A 26,922-nucleotide genomic window follows, 5' to 3' on the forward strand; every position below is an offset into this window, starting at 1 on the left:
ATCGGAGGTGAGAAAAACAAACAGGGACAGAATGAAGGTGTGCATGAAGGAGCTTTGCTAAAAAGTGGGCAGGAGGGTGTGATCAGTTTACTGGAGGATTTAGAATTTTTATATCGAGCCCGAGGTAACCAAATAAAAACCCAACTCCTCCAGAGACCTAGAAAGTTTGAAGGACGTAGTTTGAGGGAGCGAACCCCTGCAGCTAGCGAACCCCTGCAGCTAGCGTCCGCGGACCCCCACCGCCCGCAGGACTGAGACACCCACTCGCCGCCCCACCTCGGGCGCGCAGCAGCCCGGCCGCTCCGCGATGCTCCTCCTCTCCTCCACCACCCTCAGCCCAAAGGGAAACGCTGGCTCCAGCAGCGCTCGGGGCTCATCCATCAGCCGGGGAGGAAAAGGGGGAGGGGGAAGGGGCGGGCGGCGGGAGGAGGAGTTTCTCTGCCGCGCGGAGCCCTCGGTGGGGCGGCGGGGGAGGAGCGCCCCTCCCCCCGCGCGCTGATTGCTGCGGCGTCCCGCCCGGCCCCGCCCGCGTGTGTGTGTGAGGGAGAGCTATAGCGCTGGGTCGGCCCGATGGGGGTAATCGAGGGTTTCGGGGACGCGGAGTGGCGCTTTCCTCTTCCCAGTGAGTGAGGGAGGGCATTCGGCGGCTCTCGTGCTCGGCCACTTTCCCTGGACGATTCCCGGAGCTCCCTGTAGGAGGTGAAAGTCCCGGCGGGTCCGGATGGCGTAGTTGCGCCGCGGCGCAGCAGCTGCTGGAGCTCACCGCCGCCGAGAGCTGGGCGGGGAAACTTTCCTCCGCGTTCCTCCGACTTGCGGCGGGTGGATCTCTGCGTGACACGCCGCCTCCGAGGTACGTGCGGGCCCGGCCCCGCGGCGCTACAGCCCGTGCCGGGACGCCCCTGGCCGCGCCACTAGCCCTGCACACGTTCCGGCCTCGGGCTCTGCAGGCTGCGCGGTGCCTGTCGGCGCTGCACGAGGCTCCGTGTCTGTTCACGGCCGGGGTCGCTCCGGCCGCACGGACCCCTCGGGCTCGGGAGGGCGGCGTTGGTCCAGCACTGTTTACGCTCGGAGGAGCCGCGACCCGTGGCCAGCGGTGCGTGGGGAGCGGCCGTCTTGGGTCGGGTGGGCAGCGCTCCCGGCGATGCGCTGTCCTGGGGAAGACGTCTCCTCCTCCACGCCTGTCCTCACTCTTCCTCTCCACGGTTTTTTCCAATCCCCGCGGGGCGCGCCGGCCACTTACCCGGGGCGCGTGACAGCGTCGGTGGGAAAGGTTTGTTGTGGGTTTGCATTCAATTGCAGTTGCACAGGCTGCGCCCGGAGACTCGCGCACCGACGGGAGCTGCGCTCCCCTCAGCCGGCGCCCTCCTGGTTTAGTGAGGGCGGCGCGGAGCGCTGCAGACCCGGGCCCCGCAGAGAACGCGCCCCCTGTTAACGGATTAGCCCCTTACCCAGTTCATTTTGAAGGCTTCCCTTAGCATCTTCATTTGGTTAGAACAAACTGGAAATCTTGGGCTGTGGCTACAAGAATCTGCTTGCAGACTTGTTATTAAAGTGGGCATTTGCCCACTTTCCAGAATCACGTAGTGTAGGGAGTCGGCGTGGTCAAGCGAGAATTACCTGGGCACAGTGGAACTTAGTTTAGTGTGTACCAGAAGAGCTGAGAAAAGAAAATCACTCAATATTCTTAGCTGTGAAATGGGAATAATAATAGGTCTGGTCTCATAAAGTCACTGTGAGGATTGAATGATTTAGTATGTGTAGAGTATAGAACAGTGCCTGGTGCCGAGCAAGCGCTACACAGGTGTGAAAGCTGCTTGTCCGGAGACGGAGGTGATGGGAAAAGAGCAAAGAGGGTGAAGGATGCTAGGAGTGACAGCCGGAGATGGGGAACCAGGCATTTTCTGAACATCTCCCATCTAAGAAAAGTAAGTGAGCGGTTTGGGTGGAAAGAAGCATCTAGAGGTAACAAAGCACATGCCAAGACCTTTTAGTTGTCCTGAAATGGTACTTTAAGGCTGCAAACAGTTACTTCCCTGTGAAATCAGCTATTTCTCTCTAGTAATAATAGCTACCGTTTATTGAGCCCAAACTGTGTCACTCTCCTGCATGCCTTGAGGACCATTTAAACCTCATACCAACTCTGTGGTAAAAACATTATCAGGGCCATTTTACAGATAAGACTGTAGAGGTTAGTAATTTGCCCAAGCTAACGCATAACTTTCTGTTAGTTGTGACTCCAGAGCTAACTTAGCCAGGGAGAGCTAACAAGTGCAGTCAGATTTGTGTGGGGTGAGCCCAGGCATCTTCTGTTGTTCAGGTTCCCGTTTGAGTTGGACATATCTCTTGAAACAGTAACAAAGTATCTGTAATTAATTTAGGTGATATACTTACTGGGATGCCAAATTACAGCTCTGAAACTGGATCCAAGTAATTAGAAACAGAATCTTGATTTGGATTAATTCATATGAATATTTATTCTTAATTTCTTCTATTCTCTACACATTGTCAGAGTTACTTGGCTTCCTTAGGAAACAGCTTGGGGTTGGCACAGGAGGCAGGGAAATAATTCTTACCCCCTTAAGGGCTATTAAAATGAAATTGATTTCATGCCATTGTGTCAGTTAAAGGATGTTGCTCTGTTTCTTGGTGTTCTCTGCTTTTGGCTTGAATTCTGCATTGTTTAGTGTTTCAAGGCTTCAGCATAGTTTCAGCCCTTCACTTTGTCTTTGTCATTTGTCAACTTTAATTTTTCCTGTTTTGATGGAATCTGACCATTACATGGCAGCTTTGCTTAACAACTGTTGATCCAGCTCATGTTTTTAAATATAAAAATCACCAACTAACTTTTGAACCCCAGCACTTCAAAGGCAACCCTGGGGGAATTCACTGTTATTTTGAATATTAGCCAATAGGGGGAGTATAACACACTATTGATGTCTGTCAGACACTTAAACCAGTTTTTAGGGTATTAAAAATACATTTAAGAAGTGGGAAATGTGGCTTTATCTAGCGAAATCACCAAGTTGCTTTCTGAGTTTACACTGGAAAACTGGGTTTAATTTCAACTGATTATAATAAGAATGACCTTGAGGACCAGGCCTATATGTTGGATATATGTCAACTCTCTCGTGGCTGGACAGATATTAAATACACGTGCATGTAGTTTTTTCCATTTGTTTTCCCTAAGAAGTGTATGTAAGATAATTTTGTGTAATTTTTTTTTTTAATTTTTTTTTTCAACTTTTTTTTTTTTTTTTTGGGACAGAGAGAGACAGAGCATGAACGGGGGAGGGGCAGAGAGAGAGGGCGACACAGAATCGGAAACAGGCTCCAGGCTCCGAGCCATCAGCCCAGAGCCTGACGCGGGGCTCGAACCCACGGACCGTGAGATCCTGACCTGGCTGAAGTCGGACGCTTAACCGACTGCGCCACCCAGGCGCCCCTAATTTTGTGTAATTTGAACAATATTTCAATTATCCAGGAGAACTGGGAGTCCAGAGAGATCCATTGTGTATCCTTTTGTAATGGTCCTCATTTGTCTTTTGTAGAAAATTGGATGTAGTGAGTTTGTTTTCGGGAAGGTTGGTACACTCACAATCCTGTCATTATAATTCTTCATTAGCATCTTCCAAGTGTAAGACTGAAAGACTGAGGGATTGTTATCCTGAGTAGCAGCAATTCTAGGCATTCTTCAGAGGCTTATATTTTCGTATATAGTGATAGTTCAGACGTATTGTATTTGTCTTGTAGAGGTGTGACGTGTCTATAGACACTGATCTTGTAAATAAAATATAAACATTATTTAAGAATTAACATGCCTGGCGGCACCTGAGTGGCTCAGTCAGGTAGTTGTCCGACTTTGGCTCAGGTCATGATCTCACTGTTCCTGCGTTCAAACCCTGCGTCCTCCTCTAGGCTGGTGGTGCAGAGCCTGCTTGGGGATCTCGCGCTCTCCTCCCTGTCTACCCCTCCCCCGCTGGTGCTTTCTGTCTCAAATTTTAAAAAACTTAAAAAATTAACGTGCCTGGAAAAACAGTTAAACTGACTTTTAAGCAAAGTTTTCAATCTTTGCCTGCAGTTTGGTAGGCCAGTTTCCCTCCTCCTCCTTCTTTGTTTATTTATTTATTTATTTTGAGAGAGTGTGTGTGTGATTGGGGGCTGGGAGGGAAGGGCAGAAAGGGAGGGAGAGAGCTTGATGTGAGCCGATACCTTGACTGTGAGATCATGACCTGAGGTGAAATCAAGAGTTGGACGGATGATCAACTGACTGAGCCACCCAGGTGCCCCAGCTTGTTTCTTGTGTATTAGGTAGTTTTGACTTTATTTCATTTAGCAAGTTAGGATCATGTGGATCCTTTTAAAAAATAACTTTAAAATTTAGTCTCTTCTTTCAAAATCTCAGCATTGCAAAAGCTACTTCAGATTAGCATTTTATTTAGGATTTAACTTAATTTTCCATGCTCTCATGTAGTTTACACTCCTTTAGCAAACATTTTTCAAACCCCCTACTCCTAATAGGCTTCTGGTTCCGAGTCTTGGAGTTGGCGAATTAGTTGTCCTCTTTCAAGCCTCTGATAGCAGGGGGCCAAGATGCCTTAAGGCTTCCTAAGGCTTTGTCTTGGAAAGCCTTTATAGATTGACAGAATTGGTTAATTTAAAGGAAGGGATTGTCCAATTCTTTTTAAGACTCAAAGGAATTAGGGTTACCTGGGTGGCTCACTCAGCTGAGTGTCTGACTCTTGATTTCGGCTTAGGTCCTGATCTCACGGCTCATGGGTTGGTGCTGACAGTGAGGAGCCTGCTTGGGATTCTCTGTCTCTCTCTCTGTCTCTCAAAAATAAGTAAACTTAAAAAAAAAAAGATTCAAAGTAATTAATCTTTCCCTTTTGCATGCAAACTTAGTTGTAGCTTGTGAAAGTCAGGTGAGTTTCCTGCAGGGAGAATCTGGGCCTAACCTTATCTCAGGGAACTCAAAGTGTCCTTTTGAGTATGCTGCTAAGGTGATCTCTGCTGACTTCTTTAGTACCTAAGTGATCACCAATTTCCTGGGATCATAAATCTGTGGAAAGTTCTGACTTTACATTTCAGGTGTAACAGAACAGTTAGAATTCAGACTGATAAGTATTACATTGCTGTAATATATTTTTCTGGATGAATTTGCTGTCGTCATTTTGAATTATCCCTATTCTTGACAATCTATCTTGAACATGTTCCCCCCCCCCCTTTGTTGCTATTGGACAAAAACTAATTATAATTGTCAGGTTCATTAGTTAATGAGGGCAGCCTTCCCTTTTTTTTTTCTTTCTTTTGCTCTTAACAGCTATTTGAAAAAAGATTTTGTTACTTTTATTCTGTATATTGGAGCATTTTCCTTGTGTTTTTTTAACTTGAAATTTTGAAACTTAAGAAATATTAACTACTTTTTGAAATTTGCATAACTCAAGTAAGCAAATGTTTTTAAGGATCTTTAACTTATAAGTAACCTTGTATCACCTGTAGGAATATTGACAGTTTGCAATGTAAAAGTAATTTGCGGTTATATGAAAAACTAGCCTTTCACAAATAACAGTTAGCCTTTAACAGTTTCAGCAAGAGCTGTTGTGGTTTTGGAAGAAAATTACTGCACCAAGATACACAGCAGTAATTTCTCTAGTTCCACATCTTCAGAGCTAATACTTGGAATGATACAGCATTGTCTCTTTGTAGCATTGCATAAAACAAAAGCTATTGCTAATTTGTTTGGTTTCCAGTCAAGCTGAAATAACACAGTTTGGAAGGACTTTATAAAAAATGATCTAGGTCCATTTCCTGGGCTCTGTTCATTTCTGTACCTTTTTGAAATACAACATTTGTTTGTTAACTGACATTGAGCTTTCTTTTCTCTGTTTGCAAAGCCCTTGCTAAAGATTTAGCACAGATTTCCAAACAATTTTCCTTCTTTCAGAGAGAATAATGACTTTTATACCAACCAAGATGTGCACAGTGTTTAGTGTTTGGAACAACATTTGTAAAAATTCTGCATGAGGCCACTCTCATTTGGACCTTACACATTTTTTTTTTATTCTTTAGTTTCCTAGGCCAACCATCAAGACTTATAGAAGGACAACTAAGGGCATCTTTATTTAATTTATTTAATCTTCAATTATTATTGAAGGTCTGAAAAAAGAGCCCTAGAGTTATGCCCTCAGGCCATCCTGATATCTCCTGCTTAGGGTAATTACAGGGCGGAAGAAAAAAAAGATTAACACTAGTGTTTGTGCTGAAAGTTTCTTCAAGTCTGGGAAGAGGACTCTGAATAAGAGTAGAGCATGGCAAAGTTCATTTTTAGGATTTACTGTTAAATTGTTGCCACAATAAAAATTGAAGATAAAATCTAAAATGCAAGCTCTATCTCTATGAGAAAGGATGGTAATACAGAAGCATATAGTCTCCCTGTGTCTTGGGCACTGGACTCCAGGGGGAAGGGGGTCAGAGTAGGGTGCTCTTTGTGGAGGAAGAAGCACCTGCTGGCCTTTCCTTCCAAGTACCATAATTCATTTCCCTGGCACATGCTGAAGGTCAGGATTTTGTGTGAAATTGCAAATGGAACATTTGCAAAAACACGTGTAGGTTGATTAGTCCTTGAAAGAATGATCTTTAGAAAACAGTCTTTACAGATACTAGTCCTTGAGCTTTCCTGTTGATCGGATTGCCCTGTGAGACAAGGGCTGCAGTGTGACAGGTGAGATGACTAACCTCCATTGATGGGTAAGGACACCACATGGACCAGGTGGATGGTCTACCAAAGAAATCTACTTTGGATTTCTTATTTTGTTCTTACTGTTTTATTAATGGAAACTTGGTGAATACTTAATTTCAACTTGGCACATGAAAAGATTCCCTTTTGAGAGTATACTTCTATTAGCATTTTTAGTGATTTATGTGTCTTGACAGTATGAAATTGGTCAATGAATGCAAAAATACACGGGTGTGTATTTGCAAATTTCATTTCATCATTCACTGTATGATGGTTGCTGGAGCAGAATGTGGCTCCCCTCCTCCCCCATAATTGGAAGGTTATTTTAGGTGAAATACTTAGATTCCAATGTTATACCCAACTCCTTTTGTGTGGTATTGCCTGTGTTGTTATACGTGATCTCTTTTCTGTTTTTCCTTTAAAACAAAACATACTCAAACACAGAACTCTCTTCTGAGTGTCCATAAAGAATAAATGTCTCCTTTTGTTATATTAGACTTTGTGCAGTTGGCTGGCAAATTAACTTCAACTTTGAGGGAAAGCACCACTGACTCATTACATACATTTTGTATTATTACATTGTAAGGTCTTCCCTATGTGTGTGGGAGAAGTTTCTGATCTTCTAAATCAGCATTGTGTACTATTGTTGGTCTGTCTCCTTTTGTCAAAGCCTTTCTGAGCAGACATTGCTTAGTTTTTAAATTTTTTATAGAGATTGTTACCTGTCGTCGTATTCATAATATACTATCTGAATCGTGAAAAAAATATTTAAGATAACAGCCAACTTTGTGAAGGCACTCCTGTCTTTTTCTTTTGACTTCATCATACTCATCCATGACAATTGTTGCATCATGTTTTTGGAGCCTGAGGAAGGATGACCTACTTTGATACATTTCATATTCTTTTGTATTTATGCCTTTTTCAGTTTGTGGCATCTTTATTTCATTATTAGAGTGGTTGCTTTCTAAGATATTCAAGATTTTCATTTCATTCAGTGTGTGGGCAAACAAGGAGTTTCCTGTAGAACCCGTCCTACTAAATTCTTAAAAATAGTTCCGGAAGGTACCCCATTTAGATACCTTGTTGGGTGGAGGGCTCTTGGTAAAGTTCAAATGGGAGATAATTGAACACAAAGCAGGATTCTGTTTAGTTTAACCAGGTAGAAAAGGGAAAGTAGCATCTAATTCATTAGGACAAAATTCACTTTTGTATAATAATGAGGGATTTAAGTGTTTTCTTTGGAATTAATATATACTTTAACTACTTAAAGGTATAGGTAAAAAGGTTTGCAAAAGAAACTTTGCTAAGGCTGAGGTTCTGGAGTTGGCAACTCCTGTAACCCCAAAGATCCTGTTCTCTGAAGCCAGGAAAAAGCGGTCTGTTTCCAATTATATATCACAAAAATAGGGAAATTAAGCCAAGAAAAATGATCATTTGGGGGTTGGGCTGCTTTTTTTGTAGAGGGTAAAGGAGGAAAGACTATAGATGAATATTTTTTAAAAAATCTGTCTTTTCTGGTTGGCTTTCAGAATTTTCTCAAGTGGTCTCTATTGGAAATGAAGAATAATTTTGGGATTAAAGACTCCTCCTTCAGTTCCTTTTTGTTTCTCACAGAGCAAACGGAAGAGTAGTCAGGCAGCTTCTGCTGACACGAGGGTGTTTGGTCCCAGTGTTCTGGGACCTGGCTGGTATTTTTGGTAAAGCCTTTTCCAGTCTGAATGGTGCCATGCTATGGGCTCCCAACATCATACCAGGTAGTTGGTGCTGTGTTTTTTTGGTACACGTTTTACCAGACTTGAATGGAAATGTGGTCCCTGATGCCGAGCATCATTCTGCTGGTGAAGAAAGAAAGGCTAGGGATGCTGGTGTGAGAAGCCTAACTGGAAGCTGGATGATGTGTGGGTGCATATAGTGTCCTCAGCACTTGTCAGAAGCACCTAGCCATTCTGAGTGCCTACGGCTGGTTTCGGGATTAGTGGTCCTGTGAGACCCAGGTGTTAACTAAGAAATCTCCTTTCTACCACCAGAAGATCACCCCCAGCAGGTCTTAGTTCCTGTTTCTCACACCTTACACCTCCACAGAGTGTTGAATAAAACTTTCCTAATGGTACAGAATCTTTGGTAACAACACAGTTTGTCGGGGCTAGTGGTGTTTGGCTATTGGCTCATTTTTTCTCACCTCCTATTGAAGTCCTTGGCCTGCTGCAGGCCGGCTCCCACACCCACCATACCAAGGCAGGGTGTGAGAAAAGGTGCAAAGTGCGAAACTTGTGCTTGCTTTAAGTGGTGTCTGCATTGTCCTCTCTCTGGGGCCTTTGCTGCTTAACTCTTGTCTTTCCCCCACCTTTTTATCATCTTCGTTTCCTTGGAGCTCCTTCTTCCGGTTTTCTCCTTACCTTCTCGATCTCTCTTCAGGTTGCCTTTCCAGTGCTTGATTCCTATGTGTCGGCATTCTCCGAGGTTTTATATTTTCCCTTCCTCTTCTCTTCTCTTCTCTTCTCTTCTCTTCTCAGTTTGCATTTAGTTGCTCGTATTTCCATGCCTCAATGGCCATGTTTCTGCCAGTAACTTCCAGTTTTATATTTCATACCTTTATTTCCAGTAGCTACCTTGTTGTTCTGTAGGTCTTTCTGTTAAAAGCAAGTCCCAAACCCAACCTACTATTTCTCTGTGCTCTCTAGTCTCAATCCTTTATTTCCTGTGTCAGTAAATGGCACCAGTTACCAGGCTAGGAGCCTCAGGCACACTAAACTTGCTTCTGCTTACTTCCTGGGCCTAGTAATACCAGTCACGTGTAGCTTACCTTTAGCAGATCTCAGTTGACATTTTCTTTTCCCTTTCCAAATCATCATCTCACGTGCACTATTGCAGGGGTCTTCCAGTTGGTTTTCCTGGCTTCATCATCTCTATCTTCATCTTTTTATCCATTTTGGTTGGTACCTTCTAAAACACAGATCTGTGTTTTCATTTCTTGCATTTTATTTTAAAGTTTATTAATTTTGAGAGAGATTGAGAGGAAGAGCATGTGTGCATTGCAAGAACTAGAGAGGGGTTGAAAGAGAGAGAGACAGACAGACAGACAGAATCCCCCAAGGCTCTGCACTATCCACACTGAGCCCCTTGAGGGGTTCAGTCTCATGAACTGGGAGATCATGACCTGAGCCGAAATCAAGTGTGGGGCATTTAACTGACTGAGCCACCCAGGCACCCCATGTTCTCTTGGATTTTAACATTTGTTTTTTTTTTTTTTTTTAATTTATTTTTGAGAGAGAGAGACAGAGCATGAGCAGAAGGGCAGAGAGAGAGGGAGACACAGAATCCAAAGCAGGCTCCAGGTTCTGAGCTGTCACCCCAGAGCCCAATGTGGGGCTCAAACTCACAAACTGCGAGATCATGACCTGAGCCGAAGTCAGATGCTTAACCGATTGAGCCACCCAGGCTCCTTTTGCATTTTATTTATTTATTTAAAAAAAAAAAATTTTTTTTTTAACGCTTATTTATTTTTGAGACAGAGAGAGACAGAGCATGAACGGGGGAGGGGCAGAGAGAGAGGGAAACACAGAATCGGAAGCAGGCTCCAGGCTCTGAGCCATCAGCCCAGAGCCCGACGCGGGGCTCGAACTCATGGACCGCGAGATCGTGACCTGAGCTGAAGTCGGACGCTTAATCGACTGAGCCACCCAGGCGCCCCTCCTTTTGCATTTTAAAAGTCACTGCTCTCCCATTATCCTTGGCGCAAGATGTCTGGTTATTAATAATGTAGCCTCAGCTGCTTTTTCAAGCCATTTCTCCTACTTCTCCCTAAACCTCTCTCTTCCCATACCAGAGCCCTTATGGATTACAGAGCATGCTGGGTGCTCTCAGGCTCCTTTGCTTTTGTACTTGTCTCTCACCTAGCATATCTTCCCTTCCTTTCTCTGGTGGTCTCCCGCTTACTCATGCAAGGTCTCTATCTACATTGTTAGAGTCTGTAGGGAAGCTACACATGGCTCTTCCTGGCAGGTGGTTGGTTGCATCTTCTTTTAATTTATTTTACAGCACTTTTGCTACCTCTGGAGAGCTTATTTTCTTTGTCTGCCAGATTGTGGACTTTCCTAGAGCATTATCATGTCTCATCATCTCTGTATCCTGGGAGTGTGGCATGGGTTTGGTATATAATATATATTATCACATTGAATTCTCCAACTCAGTTCCACTTCAGTTAAAGGTTTGGAGAGAGGCAAAGCTTACAGTGGATGTGAACTGTAACCATACAGAAACTGCAAAGGAAATAAACTCAGAATCATAGAGTTTAAGGTTAGAGTGGGGGTTAGAAATAATCCTCTTTAAGTACCTTGAAAGATGAGAACAGGGAGGTTACATGCCCTGCCCAAGATCACACTCTGCCCAAGATCACACAGCTGGGGAGTAGTGCTTTTTTAAAAATTTCTCTGCAGTATACTCCACCCAACGGCCAAAATGGCCCCGATGAAGCCTAAGTCAGATCCTGTTATTCCTTTGCTTAAAACACTCTAATGTTTTTATCTTAGAGTAAAAGCCAGAATCCTTACAATGATCTGTAAAGCCCCACACAACTAGCCATCACTCCCTTGTCACATCCATTACCTTTTTGATCTCATTCCTGTGCTCTCTGGTTCACTCACTGTGCTCCAGCTTCCTGGCCTGCTGTCTGTTTCCTAACCAGGTCAGACATGCTGTCTCAGGACCTTTGCATGTGCTGTTTCCTTTGCTTGGAATATTTTTCTCTCAGATATCCACAGAGTTCATTTCCTGTAAGTCCTTACCCCAACAAAGAACCAAACCAAAGACCCCAAATATTTCCTTTCCCTCTTCTTTGCTTTGATTTCTTAGCATTTATCTCTATCTCAGACACAATTTTATATTTTGTTTATAATTTGTCGCCTCTGACTAGAAGGTAAGCTCCATGAGGGCAGGGATTTTGGTATGTTTTGTTCCGTATTGAATCCCTGTACCTGGAACAGTGCTGGCATGGAGCAGGTATTTGATAAATATTCGTTAGATGAATAAATGAATGAGAAGATTTTGTGGATTTCCTATAGCTCCCGTTAAATGTACGCTTATGGCATTTCAAAGGGAAAACTATCAGATCTGTCTAGAAGGAGGAAAATCTGATGTTTAAAATGCCTCATTCAAGACCTGTCATACTAGAACATTGACCTCTTTTTAATTGACTGAAAACAGCAATCGTGGGCTCTCCCCAGCCTTACAAGTGGTTTGGGAAGACTCCCAGTTTACCTCTCACAGGCTTGGGCTTGCTGTGGTTTCTCTCTGCCTGTGATTTGCCCTTTAACCCATTGGGCTGCATAGATGAAAAGTAAACATAGCATTAAAGAAAAGAGCACGGGGAGAGGGTATAGGGCAGAGGAGCAGAATTTCCCTGCGGCCCTGACATCTTCCCTTGGCTCTGGGCCCATCTACAGGGCCACTCACCGACCTTCCTGAGTTGCTTCGGGGTACGCTCTAAGGAATAGTCTGGAGCCGGCAGGGCCAGATGACTCTTGAATTTGCTTTGATGTTCTAATTTCTTTGAAAAGAAAGTTAAGTTTAGGCCAAAGGGACAATGGAGAAAGGTTTTTTTTTTTCTTTTTTTTTAAATTTTTAAAATTAAATTACCATCTTCATTTTGAAGAGAAGTTTTAACCCTTCTGAAGACAGGATTGCAGTTGAAATTACTGCCTGCTTCTGTCAGTGATGCTAGTGAGGAGTTAAGACTGGTGGGATCTGTTTTATGAAACCAGTGACTTAAATCCAAGGGACAGTAAGTTACAGTTCTGAAGAAGCTTTGATTCTTCAGGGTAGGGGTTATGTTGAATGAAGAGCATAATTTGTATTAGTGTAACAGTGATGTTAGAGTCATTTGCCTCCTGCCTCTTTTTTTTTTTTAAGTTTATTTATTTTTGAGAGAGAGCGAGAGTGCAAGTACATGCAGGGAAGGGGCAGAGAGAGAGAGAGGGAGGGAGAGAGAGAATCACAAACAGGCTCTGTACTGTCAGTGAGGAGCCCGTTGTGGGACTCAAACTCATGAACCATGAGATCATGATTCAATAACCATGAGATCACGACCTGAGCTGAAATCAAGAGTCTGAGGATCAACCATCAACTGATCAACCAGACTGAGCCACCCAGGTGCCCTTCCTCCTACTCTTTTTGTGATAACATCATTGTGGTTCCTCATCAGGACAGGAAGCCCAGCTAAGGAAGTCAAAGGCTTAGGAGGAAGTTATTGGCCATGTGCAAAGCTAACAGCATAATTTAACCCTTGGATTCAAAACTATCAAATTGAGAATAAATTGTCTTGAATGGAGATGTTATCAATGACCTGGTTAAAAATCATCATCACTACCATTTCCTGAACCCTAGGAACAAACTAAGTATTAACATAAAGCATTAACACATGCTTTACGTGTTACTAATTTACTTAATTCTAATAACAGCCCCCTTAGGAAAATAGAATCATTATTTCTATGTTATAGATGAGACTTGGAGGTATTTAGTGAGTTCCTCATAGTTCCACTGCTAGGAAGAGGCAGGGCAGGGATTTGAGGGCCTGGGGGCAGGGTTTCCCAACACTTCGCACTACGCTGTATCTAATCTCCAACAACACATCAAGCACACGCTTTATATTTACTAACTGCACTGTCTGCGATGCTTTTCTTTCTGATGTTGTCATAGCTCTGTCTTGCTCTCTCATAGCTCTGTCCCTGTGCTCAAATGTCACCTCATCTGAGAGGCCCTCTAAAAACGTTTCTGGTAACCAGTTCCTATGTGTGTGTGGGGCTGTCTTCCCACACACCACTAATTCTGACACTATTTACTCTCTACCTGGAGAGATAACATTCGATTCCACAGTCCCACAGGACTGCCTTCTGCTTGACGGGTCACAAGCCCAGGCTGCAGGTTGGAGATTCCCACAACCCCTCCTTGGGTTTGATTAACTTGCTAGAGCTGCTCACAGAACTCAGAAAAATATTTTACTTACTAGATTTCTGGTTTATTGTAAAAGGATATAACTCAACAATAGCCAGACGGGAGTGATACACAGTGCAAGGTGTGGAAAAAGGGCATAGAGCTTCCATGTTCCCTGGGCAAGGCACTCTCCCCAGTCTCCAAACCCCATCCTTTTGGGTTTTTACAGAGGCTTTGTTACATAGGCATGATTGATTAAATCTTTGGTGATTGGCAGTTGAGTCAACCTCCAGCCCCTCTCTGAAAAAGAACTGAAAGTTTCCACCCTCTAGTGAGCTGTTGGTTCTCCTGGTAAGCAGCCCCCATCCTGAGGTAGGATCCAGAAGTCACCTCATTAACACAACAAAAGACACCTTTATTCCTGTCATCACTTAGGAAATTCCAAGGATTGTAGGAACTTTGTGCCAGAATCGGGGACTAAGACCAAATGTGTATTTCTCGTTATAAATCACAATATCACAACTTCCGTGACCACCCTAGGTCTAAAATAATATTCCTCCTCTCAGCACTCTCTCTCCTTAACCTGCTTTATTTTTCTTTCATAGGACTTCGATCACTTGACACATTACAAATTTGTTGTCTTTCTCCCCCATGAGAAGGTAAGCTCCGTGAAAACAGTGCCGTGTTTAGTTCATTGCTATGTCCCCAGCTTCCCCAGCACTAGCCTGGCACGTGGTAGGTGCTAATAAATGTTTAGTGAATGAATGAATGAAGTGAAATAAAACCACCCATTGAGCCTTGCCTCTCTGGTTTCAAAACAAAATAACTTGTCATAGGTCGGATCGAATCATGCCCACTACAGTGCAGGGCCTGGTTGGCATCCATAGAGGAGGAGCTCCCATTTGTAGTGTTAAGAGAATCAGACAAACCTGGGCTCCAAATCTGGTGCCAGGACTTAGTAGCTGGTGACCCTGAGGCTGTTGAGTGTCTTGAAGCCTCACTTTTCTCACTACAAAGTAGTATTCTTGGGTTGTTGAGAGGATGAAATGAGAAATTGTGAAAAACGCAGTAGGTGCTCAATAGGTGGTAGCTGAGATATTTTGTGGGGTCAGAAGAGGAAAGCAGGGTGTTAGCCTCTACGAGGAAGGGGAACGTGGAATAAAAACATGAACAACCACAGAATAATTACAAAGCAGCATGCGGACAATTCTTGGCTGTGCTACAAACTAGCTGTGTAAAGGTGGGCCAGTCACTGAGCCTTTCTAATTCCTGGTTTGCTAATCTGTGAAATTAGAGAGCTGGAGTAGATGTTATCTATTTCTAACATTCTGGGTTGGCTCTGAGTAGAAGATAACACGGGACAAATTATCCACAAAATGTCAAGGAGACTGTTCGCAGTGGGATGGGATTAATTAGATTGTTTTTTGGAATGAGGTGAGGGGGATGAGTAGAGTTCTTGGAGTTTTAGGAATAGAGTAAAAATGGCAGTTTTGATAAATTGGGCAGATCTGACAATATTTAGGTTTTGTGTGTGTCTACATTGCTCAGAAAATAACGATTTAAATATATTTTGTTGGGGCGCGTGGGTGGCTCATTCGGTTAAACATCTGACTCTTGATTTTGGCTCAGGTCATGATCTCACGGTTTGTGGGATTGGACCCTGCGAGTGAGGCTCTGCATTGACAGTGTGGAGCCTGCTTGGGATTCTCTCTCCCTCTCTCTCTCTCTCTCCCTCTCCCCTTCCCCCTGCTCATGTGCTCTCTCTCAAAATAAACTTAAAAAATATTTTTGTTTATATCAGCTATGTATTAAAAGTAGTTACTATAGTCTTAGTATTTTATTTACACTTAGGTTGTCAAATTGAATGTTTTTCTTGGCTAGTACTTTCCAGTTTTGTTAAGTCATTCGTGCTAGCCATTACATGACCATGTATTTCAAATTTCCACAAGTGTGTTTGAAGTCTCATTTTATAGGAGGGATTCAGGATTAGTTGTTAGTACATATGACAATTATAAGTATGGTATAGAACAAAAGATTTTCTTGTTTAATCTCTTCGTATTAGAGATGAAGACATTAAAGCCCAGAATGGAGTGACTTGTCTAAGCTTGTAAAACATGTTGATGCCAGAACTCCTGTCTTTCCTGTTCCTTCGAAGCTGCCTGAGATATAGGTTCTTTCTTACACACAGCTGTTGTTTGTCAGTTTATCATTTATTATTGAGAAATGTTTTGATAATTCACCATCTTTCCATCCTTTTGACTGTAATGTACAGAATTGCGTTTGATACTTGCTACCCATTATGGTACCTTCATTGGATGCCTACTATATGCCACATAGGTAGACTACTACTGCTAGCCGGGAGACTGCAGTCCTTCTTTCTAGAGTGAACAGATGTAGGAAAGCCATGCCTGGAAGGAAATAATCACATAAACATCTATCTGCAGAGTTGACTTGAACTACATTCCCGGTGTCTAAGTTTAACTGTGTCTGAGGGAATCATAGGAGGCTTCCTTAAAGAAGTAATGCTTATACACAGAGTTGAGACCTGAAGATGTTAGTAAGTGGCTGTGTTAGGGAGATTACAGAGGATCACTGAGTTCTGACAGGGTTGGAACATTGCTTCTGAAAGCAAGGGCTTGGCCCTTTTGTGGGACTGAATTGAGGCAGGTGTGGCTGGAGCATACAGAGAATGAGGTCAGACTAAATAGGCAACATCCAGCAGTCATGGGAAGGGTTTTGGTCTTTATTCTTGACAGCAATGGGTGACTACTGAAGGATTTTAATTTTTTTTTTTTAATTTTATTTATTTATTTATTTTTTACATTTATTTATTTTTGAGAGACAGAGTGACACAGAGCACGAGCAGGGGAGGGGCAGAGAGTGGAGACACAGAATCCGAAGCAGGCTCCAGGCTCTGAGCTGTCAGCAAGCCCAGAGCCCAGTGTGGGGCTCGAACCCACGAACCGTGTTTCACGACCTGAGCCGAAGTCGGATGCTCAACTGACTGAGCCACCCAGGTGCCCCAGGATTTTAATTTCTAATGTTTCACATGCCTCAGCTGCTGAGCCTTTTCTTTACCAAATAATCAGTTAAATAATTGAAATGTTGTCTATTAAGGGATTACCCCCATTTAAGAGAAATAATGTTTTATTGGAAGTCAGTGGAAAGAAAGAAAAAAATGTGCTGAATTGTAATTAGCAGACTAGAATAGTCTATTGCTGAAGTATTTATTCTGAATTCGTTTATTTGCAGAATCCCTGTGAATGTAAATAAACGTGAATAAAATATTTTAGTAAATTACTAAATTACAAAATAGTCTAATGGAGGTCTAGTAGATGTAGCTTCCCAAAAGTTTTTTTTAATGGCCTAGTGCTTACTAGGGCCTAAGGGATGTTGACTGGTGTCCTGATACTCAGCTGTGCTGACTTTTGCTGGAATAATTGCAACTTCGTGATTCAGTAGGCCCTTTTGGTGATAGCTGATTCCTCACTCCAGGCAGCTTGGTTGGTGCCATTGCCAGCATGAGTTCCTCAGCCTCTGGCTAAACCCCTGAAGCTAAATTGGGAATGGTAAGGTAGAATTGAGGAGGGCCCTGCAGCCAGATTCCTGAAACTTACACCAGTGCTGTTGAGGTAGTGAGTGGCTTTAGCACCCTTTCGCAGCAGCTTTGCAGTATTAGGACTATCTTTAGGACTCCTATCTTGTATTGAGTTTGGAGTCATTGTTTTTTGGTAATGGAGGTATTTTTTTGGAATTCTAGATGATGAAGTCTAAAATTAATACCGATTTTTGGTATAAACTATATTATCTCACTACTAGTAGTTTGCTTGGTTTTTTGAAAGCCTAGGGGTATTTTAGCCATAAAAAACTTCAGTGACTACTATTTAAAAAAAGTTTTTTTGATATTTATTTTTGAGAGAGAAAGAGAGAGCATGAACAGGGGAGGGGCAGAGAGAGAGACAGAGAGAGAGAGAGAGAGAGAGAGAGAAACACAGAATCTGAAGCAGGATCCAGGCTCTGAGCTGTCAGCACAGAGCTGGGCACCCCACATGGGGCTCGAATTCATGGACCGCAAGATCATGACCTTAGCCAAAGTCAGACACTTAACCCCCTGGGCCACTCAGGCGCCCCACGTATACATATATTTTTAATGTACTTTGGGCCAGGTATTGTTTTAGGTAACATGCCCATATTCTATCTCACATATTATAATCAGAATGTCAGATAAGGGAGTGGTAGAGGCTGTCCAGTGTAACATGTCTAGGTAAGCCAGGTTTGGAATCCCCAAGTACAGTTCTCTATTAATTAGCTTATAGTTATGAGCAACAGCAATCTTTGAATCCAAAAATATTAAGTGTGAAGGATTGTCCTTGAAATATTGCGAGGGTGGGTGAAAAATCTTTCCTTTGTGAACTTGAATAAAACGTGGTCTTTTACAGCAGTATGAAGTGCATCCCTTTCTGCTGTATTTTGCTTGGGTAGTGAGATCTGTTGTGCTTGGGATAGACAGAGGGGCTTTTAAGGACTGGCTGAAGGTTAGCCTCAAGGTAACTAAGGATTCTGGGGCCAGAGATGTGTTGGTCATACTCTGGGTCAGGAATGAGGGTGGGCCAGGCCCTGGAGGTGCCGGGGAGAGCAGAGTCCAGCTTCTATGAACATCTTGTAACCTCCGTGCCTCCTGCCTCCCTTCATGTGGGAGTCTTCATGTGGAATTCCTTCCCATGTGTAAGGTAGTTCAAAAGTAATTCTTCTTTTCCTGCCACTGGCAGCCACAGAATGTTGGAACTTTAATCTTAGGCCTCAGGATTCATTCTCTTTGGTAGAGATAGCCTGCTGTGACAAATAATGATAGCTTTCATGCTGTTACACGTACAGTCTTATTTGATTCTTGCAACGACCCTGTTATGTAGGGAAGGTTATTTTCTTCTAAAAAATGAAGAAACCGAGTCTCCATTCTCATCTAAAACTCTTTTCTTGTGTGATCTGCTTCTAAGAGTCTTTTTTTTTAAAGGTTTTATTTTTTTAATGTTTATTTTCGAGAGAGAGAGAGAGAGAGAGCATGAGCAGGGGAGGGGCAGAGAGAGGGGAACAGAGGAGTCAAAGTGGGCTCTGCGCAGCAAGCCTGACATGGGGCTTGACCTTATGAACCATGAGATCATGACCTGAGCCAAAGTCAGATGCTCAATCAGCTGAGTCACCCAGGTGCCCCAAGATTTTACTTTTAATAACCTCTGTACCCAACATGGGGCTCAAGCTTACAACCCCAGGATCAAGAGTTGCATGCTTTACCAGATGAGCCAGCCACGAGGAGTCTCCATGGATTTTCCATGCACTCTAGGCTCCTTTCAGTATATTCTCAATAGGGTACTCAAGAAAATGTTTATTTATTTTTATTTTTTTTCCTGTTATATTGAGATATAATTGACATAATGTTGTGTAAGTTTAGGGTGCAAAACATAATGATATGTGTGTATATATAGCAAAATGATCACCACAATAAGTTTACTTAACATCCATCACCTCACTTAGTCACAGATTTTTTTTTCTTGTGATGAGAACTTTTAAGATTTACCTTCTTAGCAACTTTCAAATATGTAATACAGTATTGTTAACCTGTAGTCATCATGTTGTATATTACATCCCCAGGACTTAATTGATCTTATAACTGGAAGTTTTTACCTTTTGATCATCTTCCCCCACTTCCTCCACCCCTAACCTCAGGCAACCATCAATCTGTTCTCTGTTTCCGTGAGTTCAGTTTTTAGATTCTACATATAAGTGAGCTCATAGACTGTCATATGAAATGTCTGAGTTATTTCACTTAGCGTAATGCCCACAAAGTCCTTCCATGTTGTTGGAAATGCAGCATTTCTTTTTTCTTTCTTTCTTTCTTTCTTTCTTTCTTTCTTTCTTTCTTTCTTTCTGGCTGAATAGTATTCCATTGTGTATATATACTGCATTTTTTAAAAATCCATTTACCTGTTGATGGACATTTAGGTTGTTTCCAGGGTCTTGGCTATTTTATTTATTATTTTTATTTATTTATTTATAATTTTTTAAATCTTTATTCACTTTTGAGAGACAGAGACAGAGCATGAGTGGGGGAGGGGCACAGAGCGAGGGAAGATACAGAATCTGAAGCAGGCTCCAGGCTCTGAGCTGTCAGCACACACAGCCCGACGCGGGGCTCAAACCCGCGAACCGTGAGATCGTGACCTGAGCTGAAGTCGGACACTCAACCGACTGAGCCACCCAGGCGCCCCAAGGGTCTTGGCTATTTTAAATAATACTGCAGTGGACATAAGGGTGCAGATATTTCTTTAGCACAGTGGTTTCATTTCCTTTGGATGTATACCCAGAAGTAGAGTTACTAGATCATATATGGTAGTTCTATATTTAATTTTATTCCAGAGACAGAGCGCGAGCAGAGGAGAGGGATGGAGGAGAGAGAGAGAATCTTAAGCAGGCTCCATACTCAGTGTGGAGTCCAGCGCGTGGCTAGACCTGACCTGAAATCAAGAGTCAGACACTCAACCAACTGAGCCACCCAGGCCTTCCCCCCTGCTTTTTAAAGTAAACTCTATGCCTAATGTGGGACTTGAATTCATGACCCTAAGATTAAGAGTTGCAACCTCTACCCACTGAGCCAGCCAAGCACCCCTATACGGGGGAAATCTTAACCCAATGGATCATAACTCTTCCCTGCTTAAACCCTTTCTTGAACCTTATTTCTGTCTCTCTCTTTTCTTTTTTGGCTTTGCAGCCTCTTTCCTTCCAGTGCCAGGGGCCTTTAATAGTTCCCGTACCTGGAAATCTTTTAAACCTCACTGTTTTAAACCTCTACTTATCCTTCAGGTTGTGGGTACTTTTCCTTTAGAGCTCTTATCATAGCATGTAATTACAAATTTGTGAGCATTTGTGGGTTTATCCCACCAGACTTTAAGCCCATGAGGGCACAGAACGTATCTTGTTCCTTGGCTGTTATATTCCCGTTGCCTGACACAGAGTAAGCAATAACTAAAGACCTACTGAAGGAAGAAATAAAGCTCAGAAAATTAAATATCTTACCTAATGTCACAATAGGTGTTACTTCTACTAAATACAAGCTCCATGAGGGCAGGATTTTTGGTTCCTTTTTCAGTGCTGTAGCCTTGGCATCTTCAACAGCACCTGGCTCATTGTAGTATTTGTTGAATGTTGATTGCGTTTGAATGTGATTCCAAAGAGTTCTTATCCAAATCCAGAACTTTCCCCCTTTCGCCAAATCTGTCTGAAAATGGGGATTTGGAATTAACCAGTTTCTTTGTATAGTAGAGAAATCTGAGACTTGCTGTTGTGATTCAGTAAGGTGGCTTTGCTTTCTCTGTGTACAGGTCTTAAAGGGCATCCAAATGTCATCAGACAAACAACAGTATCTCTTCTACATCCTGTATACCCCTTTTTATAAGCTGCCAAGCTAGATATTGATGTCATCCATCCTGCCTCTTTTTTTAAATCCCCTGAATAACATGTTGAATAACCATGAGATGAATTCCTTTACCAACTTTTCTTTAACCATTTACAGACTTAGCAGTATATTTTCTCCCCAAAATTCACGTACATGGCCAACCAGAAACATTTTAATGATCCATTAAAAAGTAATTTCATGTTTAAGGGACCAGAAACTCAGGTGTTATTTTGGTGTTTTTTAAAATTCCACTCAATGGTATTTTTTTTTTTTATTCTACTCAATATATTTCTGTCTTGAAGATCTTCAGATTTGTTGAATATTTTCCTCATTGACCAAAGTCTTAGTGTTAAGATAGGACAATGCACATGTTTGTGCTTCATCTTGCCCTTTGCATTTTCAGAGAGCTTGGGAGTCATACCACATTACCATGGATTCTTTATTTATTATAGTTGCCACCTTTAGTCCTGAAGTCAAGTCGTAGTTTGAGATCCATAATGGTTTGTACAGAGGGTATATGTCAGTGTGGAAGTCCCAGTGTGTGATGGCAGCCCTGTCAGGCTTCTCCCTCTCTTGGAAAAACCGTTTTCAGAGATTGAGAATTGAGGGGGAGAAAATGGTGTCTTGTTTTTGGTGACAGATCTGGATCTGGGAGGTAGAGCCTGCCATGGGAAGACCTGGTTTCTACTCTTGAAGCTGCGGTATTATTTTGGGCAAGTGCTGGGCTTGGAGACTGTGTTCCTCTTCATCATTGAAATCATGTTGCTCTCTTCTACCTTTAAAAGCTATGATGGGGGCGCCTGGGTGGCTCAGTCGGTTAAGCGTCCGACTTCGGCTCAGGTCATGATCTCACGGTCTGTGAGTTCGAGCCCCGTGTCGGGCTCTGTGCTGACAGCTCAGAGCCTGGAGCCCGTTTCAGATTCTGTGTCTCCCTCTCTCTCTGACCCTCCCCTGTTCATGCTCTGTCTCTCTCTGTCTCAAAAATAAATAAACGTAAAAAAAAAAAATTTTAAAAGCTATGATGTATCTCTAGCATGCTAATTCCTTTAATTGAAAAATAGATCCACTCCAAGTTAATTGTAAGTTCTGATTTTGAATAATCTTGTGGATATAGCCAGAGCTATTTGATCATCAGACAGTGTGGGGCAGCATGCTCTGTTTAATGGCCTCAGAAATAGAGGAACTCTGAAATTAGAAGAATTAGGGGTGCCTGGGTGGCTCAGTTGGTTAAGTATGCTACTTTTGATCTCAGCTCAGGTTTTGATCTCAAGGTTATGAGTTCAAACCCCATGTTGGGCTCTGAGCTGGTCATGAAGCCTATTTAAAAAAAAATTAGTGGGGCGCCTGGGTGGCTCAGTCGGTTAAGCAGCTGACTTCGGCTCAGGTCATGATTTCACAGTTCGTGAGTTCGAGCCCCGCGTCGGGCTCTGTGCTGACAGCTCAGAGCCTGGAGCCTGTTTCGGATTCTGTGTCTCCCTCTCTCTGCCCCTCCCCTGTTCATGCTCTGTCTCTCTCTGTCTCAAAAATAAAAATAAACATTAAAAAAAATTAAAAAAAAAAAAATTAGTAACACATTCGTGTGTGTGTGTGTGTGTGTGTGTGTGTTTTAAATCCATTAAACTCTTAGAATTTTTTTTCTGCTCATTTGTAGGTACTAAAAGTTCTGGTACCCTTTGAATGGAACACATTACTTTGACATGTAAACAAAATGAGTGGACCCCACATTGTTCTTTCAAGATTGCAGAGTACCTTATTGATATTTCTAAAAGAAGCATTTAGTTCATGAAGTCCAAAGAGATTCAGTGAGTTTAGAAAACCAGGGTGGTGAGTCTGGTCTTTACAAATTGAATGTGATAGAACCTTACAGAAAAAAGAGGAGTTTTTATTTCCTCAGTTTTATTTCAGATCTACAACTTAAAAAAATTTTTTTAATGTTTATTTTTGAGAGAGAAAGCGCGTGTGCAAGAGCATGAGCAGGGGAGGGGCAGAGAGAGAGAGAGAGAGAGAGAGAGAGAGAGAGACAGAGAGAGACAGAATCTGAAGCAGGCTCCAGGCTCTGAGCTGTCAACACAGAGCCGGATGTGGGGCTTGAACTCACAGACCACGAGATCGTGACCTGAGCCCAAGTTGGATGCTCAACCGACCGAGCCATTCAGGCACCCCTCAGATCTGCAATTTTTTAGAAGCCTCAGTCATGCAGCATTGTTCTAGTTGGGGAACTGATCCCTAAACTATATGCTGATATGTGCAAGTCTTGGCCAAAATTGGAGTTTCACAGAACGGGAATGACACGCTTCCCTTTTTATTCTCCTCTGCCTTAGGATCCTGTCACCACTTTGAGAAGATTAGACAAAAACTCTTTGCAGTTTGTTTTCTTTTTGAACAAGTTACATTACGAAGGGACTTTTAAGCTACAAGAAGAAAAGCTCCCTCTTTGTTAGAAGCAGCAGTGTGCAGTTTCAACTTGTCCTGGACTTCCTCGGAGATGTTTTAAGATCCGGTGTAAACTTGCTGTGGTTTGCCTTTGGGCATCAAACTGTTTAGCTTGGCTCTGTTATATCTGTAATTGCTGCATTTTAATAATTGCCCAATATTCTTGTCAGCAATTTGCAGTCTATATTTTTAATAGAACGTTTTGCCTTTCTTTTCCCCAGGTTCATTCAGACCTGGTTTAAGCCCCTGGATTAATTCTCACAGTCCCACAGACCCTCTGCAGCTGTGGGTAGGGGGTGACACATGCTCATTAAATATTCCCACAAGCCTTGTGCTGGTTATAGTTTATGTGCTCCATAAAAACCCTCTGGGAAGCCATCTTCTCCTCAGATCTCCTTACAGGCTTTGCTTTGCAAAAATTGCCCTTAGCATTTGCTCAAATAACATATTCTTCTGGAGAGAGTTTTCCTTATCAATCCATTCAGGAAATTTAATTTTTTGAAGGGAAAAAATAGGGACAAATTCTTTGCCGTGATTGACTTTTTAAGTTCACAGAGGAGACTTCCATTTCATCTGAGGTGAATGTGGAATTACAGTGACAGCAGTGTTGGATTCAGGGGATGATTGAAGTCAATTTCATGGCTTCCAAAATTACCTAATTTAGTCAGTTTTGAGACAGACCGTTGTGTCACAATGACTTGTGCCTCTACTTGACTGGCAATTTTGTTCTTTTAGTGATTCTATTCTTTAACTTCTCTCCTTTTTGTATCTGTTAAAGTGTTCATTTTTCAGTAAACAAAAGATTGAACTGGTTTTTACAGTAGCTAAGGATTATATTAATAACCACACCCGAATTTCTCCACTGTATCGAGGTATAAAAATCCCTCAAAAGTAATGCACAGGTAGCATTTATTGATTGCTTATTATGTGCTCTGCGCTGTTCTAAGCTTTACACACACACACACACACACACACACACACACACAATCCTCACAATAGCCCATATGATAGGTTTATGCATGCAGAATAATCTACCCAGCATAACCCATTTGGTAGGTGACAGAGTAAATTCATACCTAGGCAGGCTTTTAACGGTTACCATAATCCATGTTCTATTCATACTGGGCTTTTAATCACTGTCTGTCTCTCTCTCTCTTTTTTTTTTTTTTTTACGTTTATTCATTTATTTTTGAGAGAGAAAGCAGAAGAAGGGGAGGGGCAGAGAGAGAGGCAGAGAGAGAGAGAATCCCAAGCAGGCTTTGCACTGTCAGCCCAGAGCTCCATGTGGGGTTCCATCTTAAGAACCCTGAGATTATGACCTGAGCCAAAATCAGGAGTTGGACGCTTAACTGACTGAGCCACCCAGGAGCCTCTTTGTAATCACAATATTACATCAAAATTGAACAACCGTACCTCCTGCATATGTAACAGTTTAGTTTCAAGGCATACATAAATAATTCTTTTTGATATTAGGACCTGATTGTTATTATTTCTGGATAGGTAATACCTGCAATACCCCAATGGTACAAAACTCAAATGAGAATCAGTAAAAAGGCTCCTGTGCTCTCCCACCTCTGTCCCCAATCGACCTCTTTCCCTCCTTCTCACAGGCAGTTAGTTTACTACTGAAAAGAGCCATTTTAAATATCTTTTCTTGAACACTTGATTCCATGAACTAAGATCACTTAATTAGAAACTCATTTTGCCGTTATCTTTTTATATTTTTGTACTGTATCTACAAGTACCCAAACTGGCTTTATCTGTGAAGTTAGCAAGCCGGTTCTGTAGATAGTATTTCCTGCGTGAGGGTAACAAAGCTGTAGTCCCCAGCTACTCGAATTGGTTCCTGAAAACTCCATGATCTTATCTGCTCAGCACCTAGATCAGGCAGGGTCTTTGTGCTTTTAGCCATGCCCTTACACAGTGCCTGGAACATAGTAGGTGCTCAATAAATGCTTGTTGAATTGAACAACTTCTGTGGGTTGTGCCAGGATATAGGGCTGGAGAATATATTTGGTGCTTCTAAATGAGGTAATCTTTAGGGCCATAGGAGGGATATTCAAGTTAAACAAACCACCATAAAACTTGTTCTTCAAGGCTCTGGTTAGCATAAGGTTAGAAAGGACCTCTGGATCCTCTGGTCCAGTAATCAGAGAGAGAGTCTCAGAGGGGATTGAGAGACAGGGAAGACTTTCCTCCTATTAAAATGTTGTCAGACAGTTGACATGAGAATCTCTCCTTTTGATGGTTCTTTTTTTTTTTTTTTTTTTAAGATTTGTTATTAATGTATCTTAATTTGGTACTTGTAATGACTCTGTCATTATAACAATAGATTGAGTCTCTGATCAGAGTTCTTTGTATTTCCTTGTTGACACTAGGAAATTCATATATCAAGTGTCATTGATTACTTTAGTGCCACAGCGTAACTGGTAATATTCTATTGTAGATGCACCTTGATTTTCTTCTGTGTTCCTGAAAATATTATATAAAACCAAAGGTTTAAAGTGTCTGGGGCACCTGGCTGGCTCAGTCAGTGGAGTGTGCAACTCTTGATCTCAGGGTTGCAGGTTTGAGCCCCATATTGGGTGGAGAGATTACTTAAAAAAAAAAAGGGGGGGGGGGGTCAAAAATAAGCATTTCTTTATAAAAGTATTTGCTTTAAAAATCTTTATTAGGTAATTAGCACCCCCCACTTCAGTTCCTGGAGTGCTGTCTAAGCATGTTTTAAGATAAATTTATCTTACACCCTTTAGAAATTCTTTTATTATTATTATTTACTTATTTAAAAACATTTTTTAGGGGCGCCTGGGTGGCTCAGTCAGTTGAGCGTCGGACTTCAGCTCAGGTCATGATCTCGCGGTCCGTGAGTTCGAGCCCCGCATCGGGCTCTGGGCTGATGGCTCAGAGCCTGGAGCCTGCTTCTGATTCTGTGTCTCCCTCTCTGTCTGCCCCTCCCCCGTTCATGCTATGGCTCTCTCTGTCTCAAGAATAAATTAAAAAAAAAAAAAAAGTTAAAAAAAAAACCAAAAAACATTTTTTTAATGTTTATTTTTGAAGGAAAGAGAGACAGAACCTGAGCAGGGGGAGGGGCGAAGAGAGAGGGAGACACAGAATCCAAAATGGGCTCCAGGCTCTGAGCTGTCAGCAGCAGAACCCAGCGAGGGGCTTGAATTCACAAACTGCGAGATCATGACCTGAGCTGAAGTCGGTCGCTTAACTGACTGAGCCACCCAGGTGCCCCAAATGCTTTTTTTTTAAATGTTTATTTATTTATTTTGAGAGAGAGAACAAGAAAGAGCATGCACATGCCCAGGAGGGGCAGAGAGAGAGAGTGAGGAAAGAGGGAGAGAAAATCCCAATTGACTCGGGGCTTAATCCC

At 42.5% G+C, this 26,922-nt stretch overlaps 1 protein-coding gene across 2 annotated transcripts in view; it reads left to right on the plus strand.

Moving 5' to 3' along the window:
- The first annotated feature begins 525 nt into the window (after nucleotides 1–525).
- TGFBR3 (transforming growth factor beta receptor 3) overlaps nucleotides 526–26,922 on the plus strand; it is a 207,880-nt gene continuing 181,483 nt past the window's right edge. The window contains exons 1-2 of one of the 2 annotated variants that reach the window (XM_078451688.2): nucleotides 526–850; nucleotides 14,269–14,322. The gene's annotated coding sequence lies outside the window, so the exon portion shown is untranslated. The remainder of the gene's footprint in view (nucleotides 851–14,268; nucleotides 14,323–26,922) is intronic. The other variant, XM_078451687.2, reaches the window with a different exon arrangement.

This window comes from Panthera onca, chromosome C1 (assembly GCF_046562875.1).
Source record: "Panthera onca isolate mPanOnc1 chromosome C1, mPanOnc1 haplotype 2, whole genome shotgun sequence".
NCBI lineage: Eukaryota > Metazoa > Chordata > Mammalia > Carnivora > Felidae > Panthera > Panthera onca.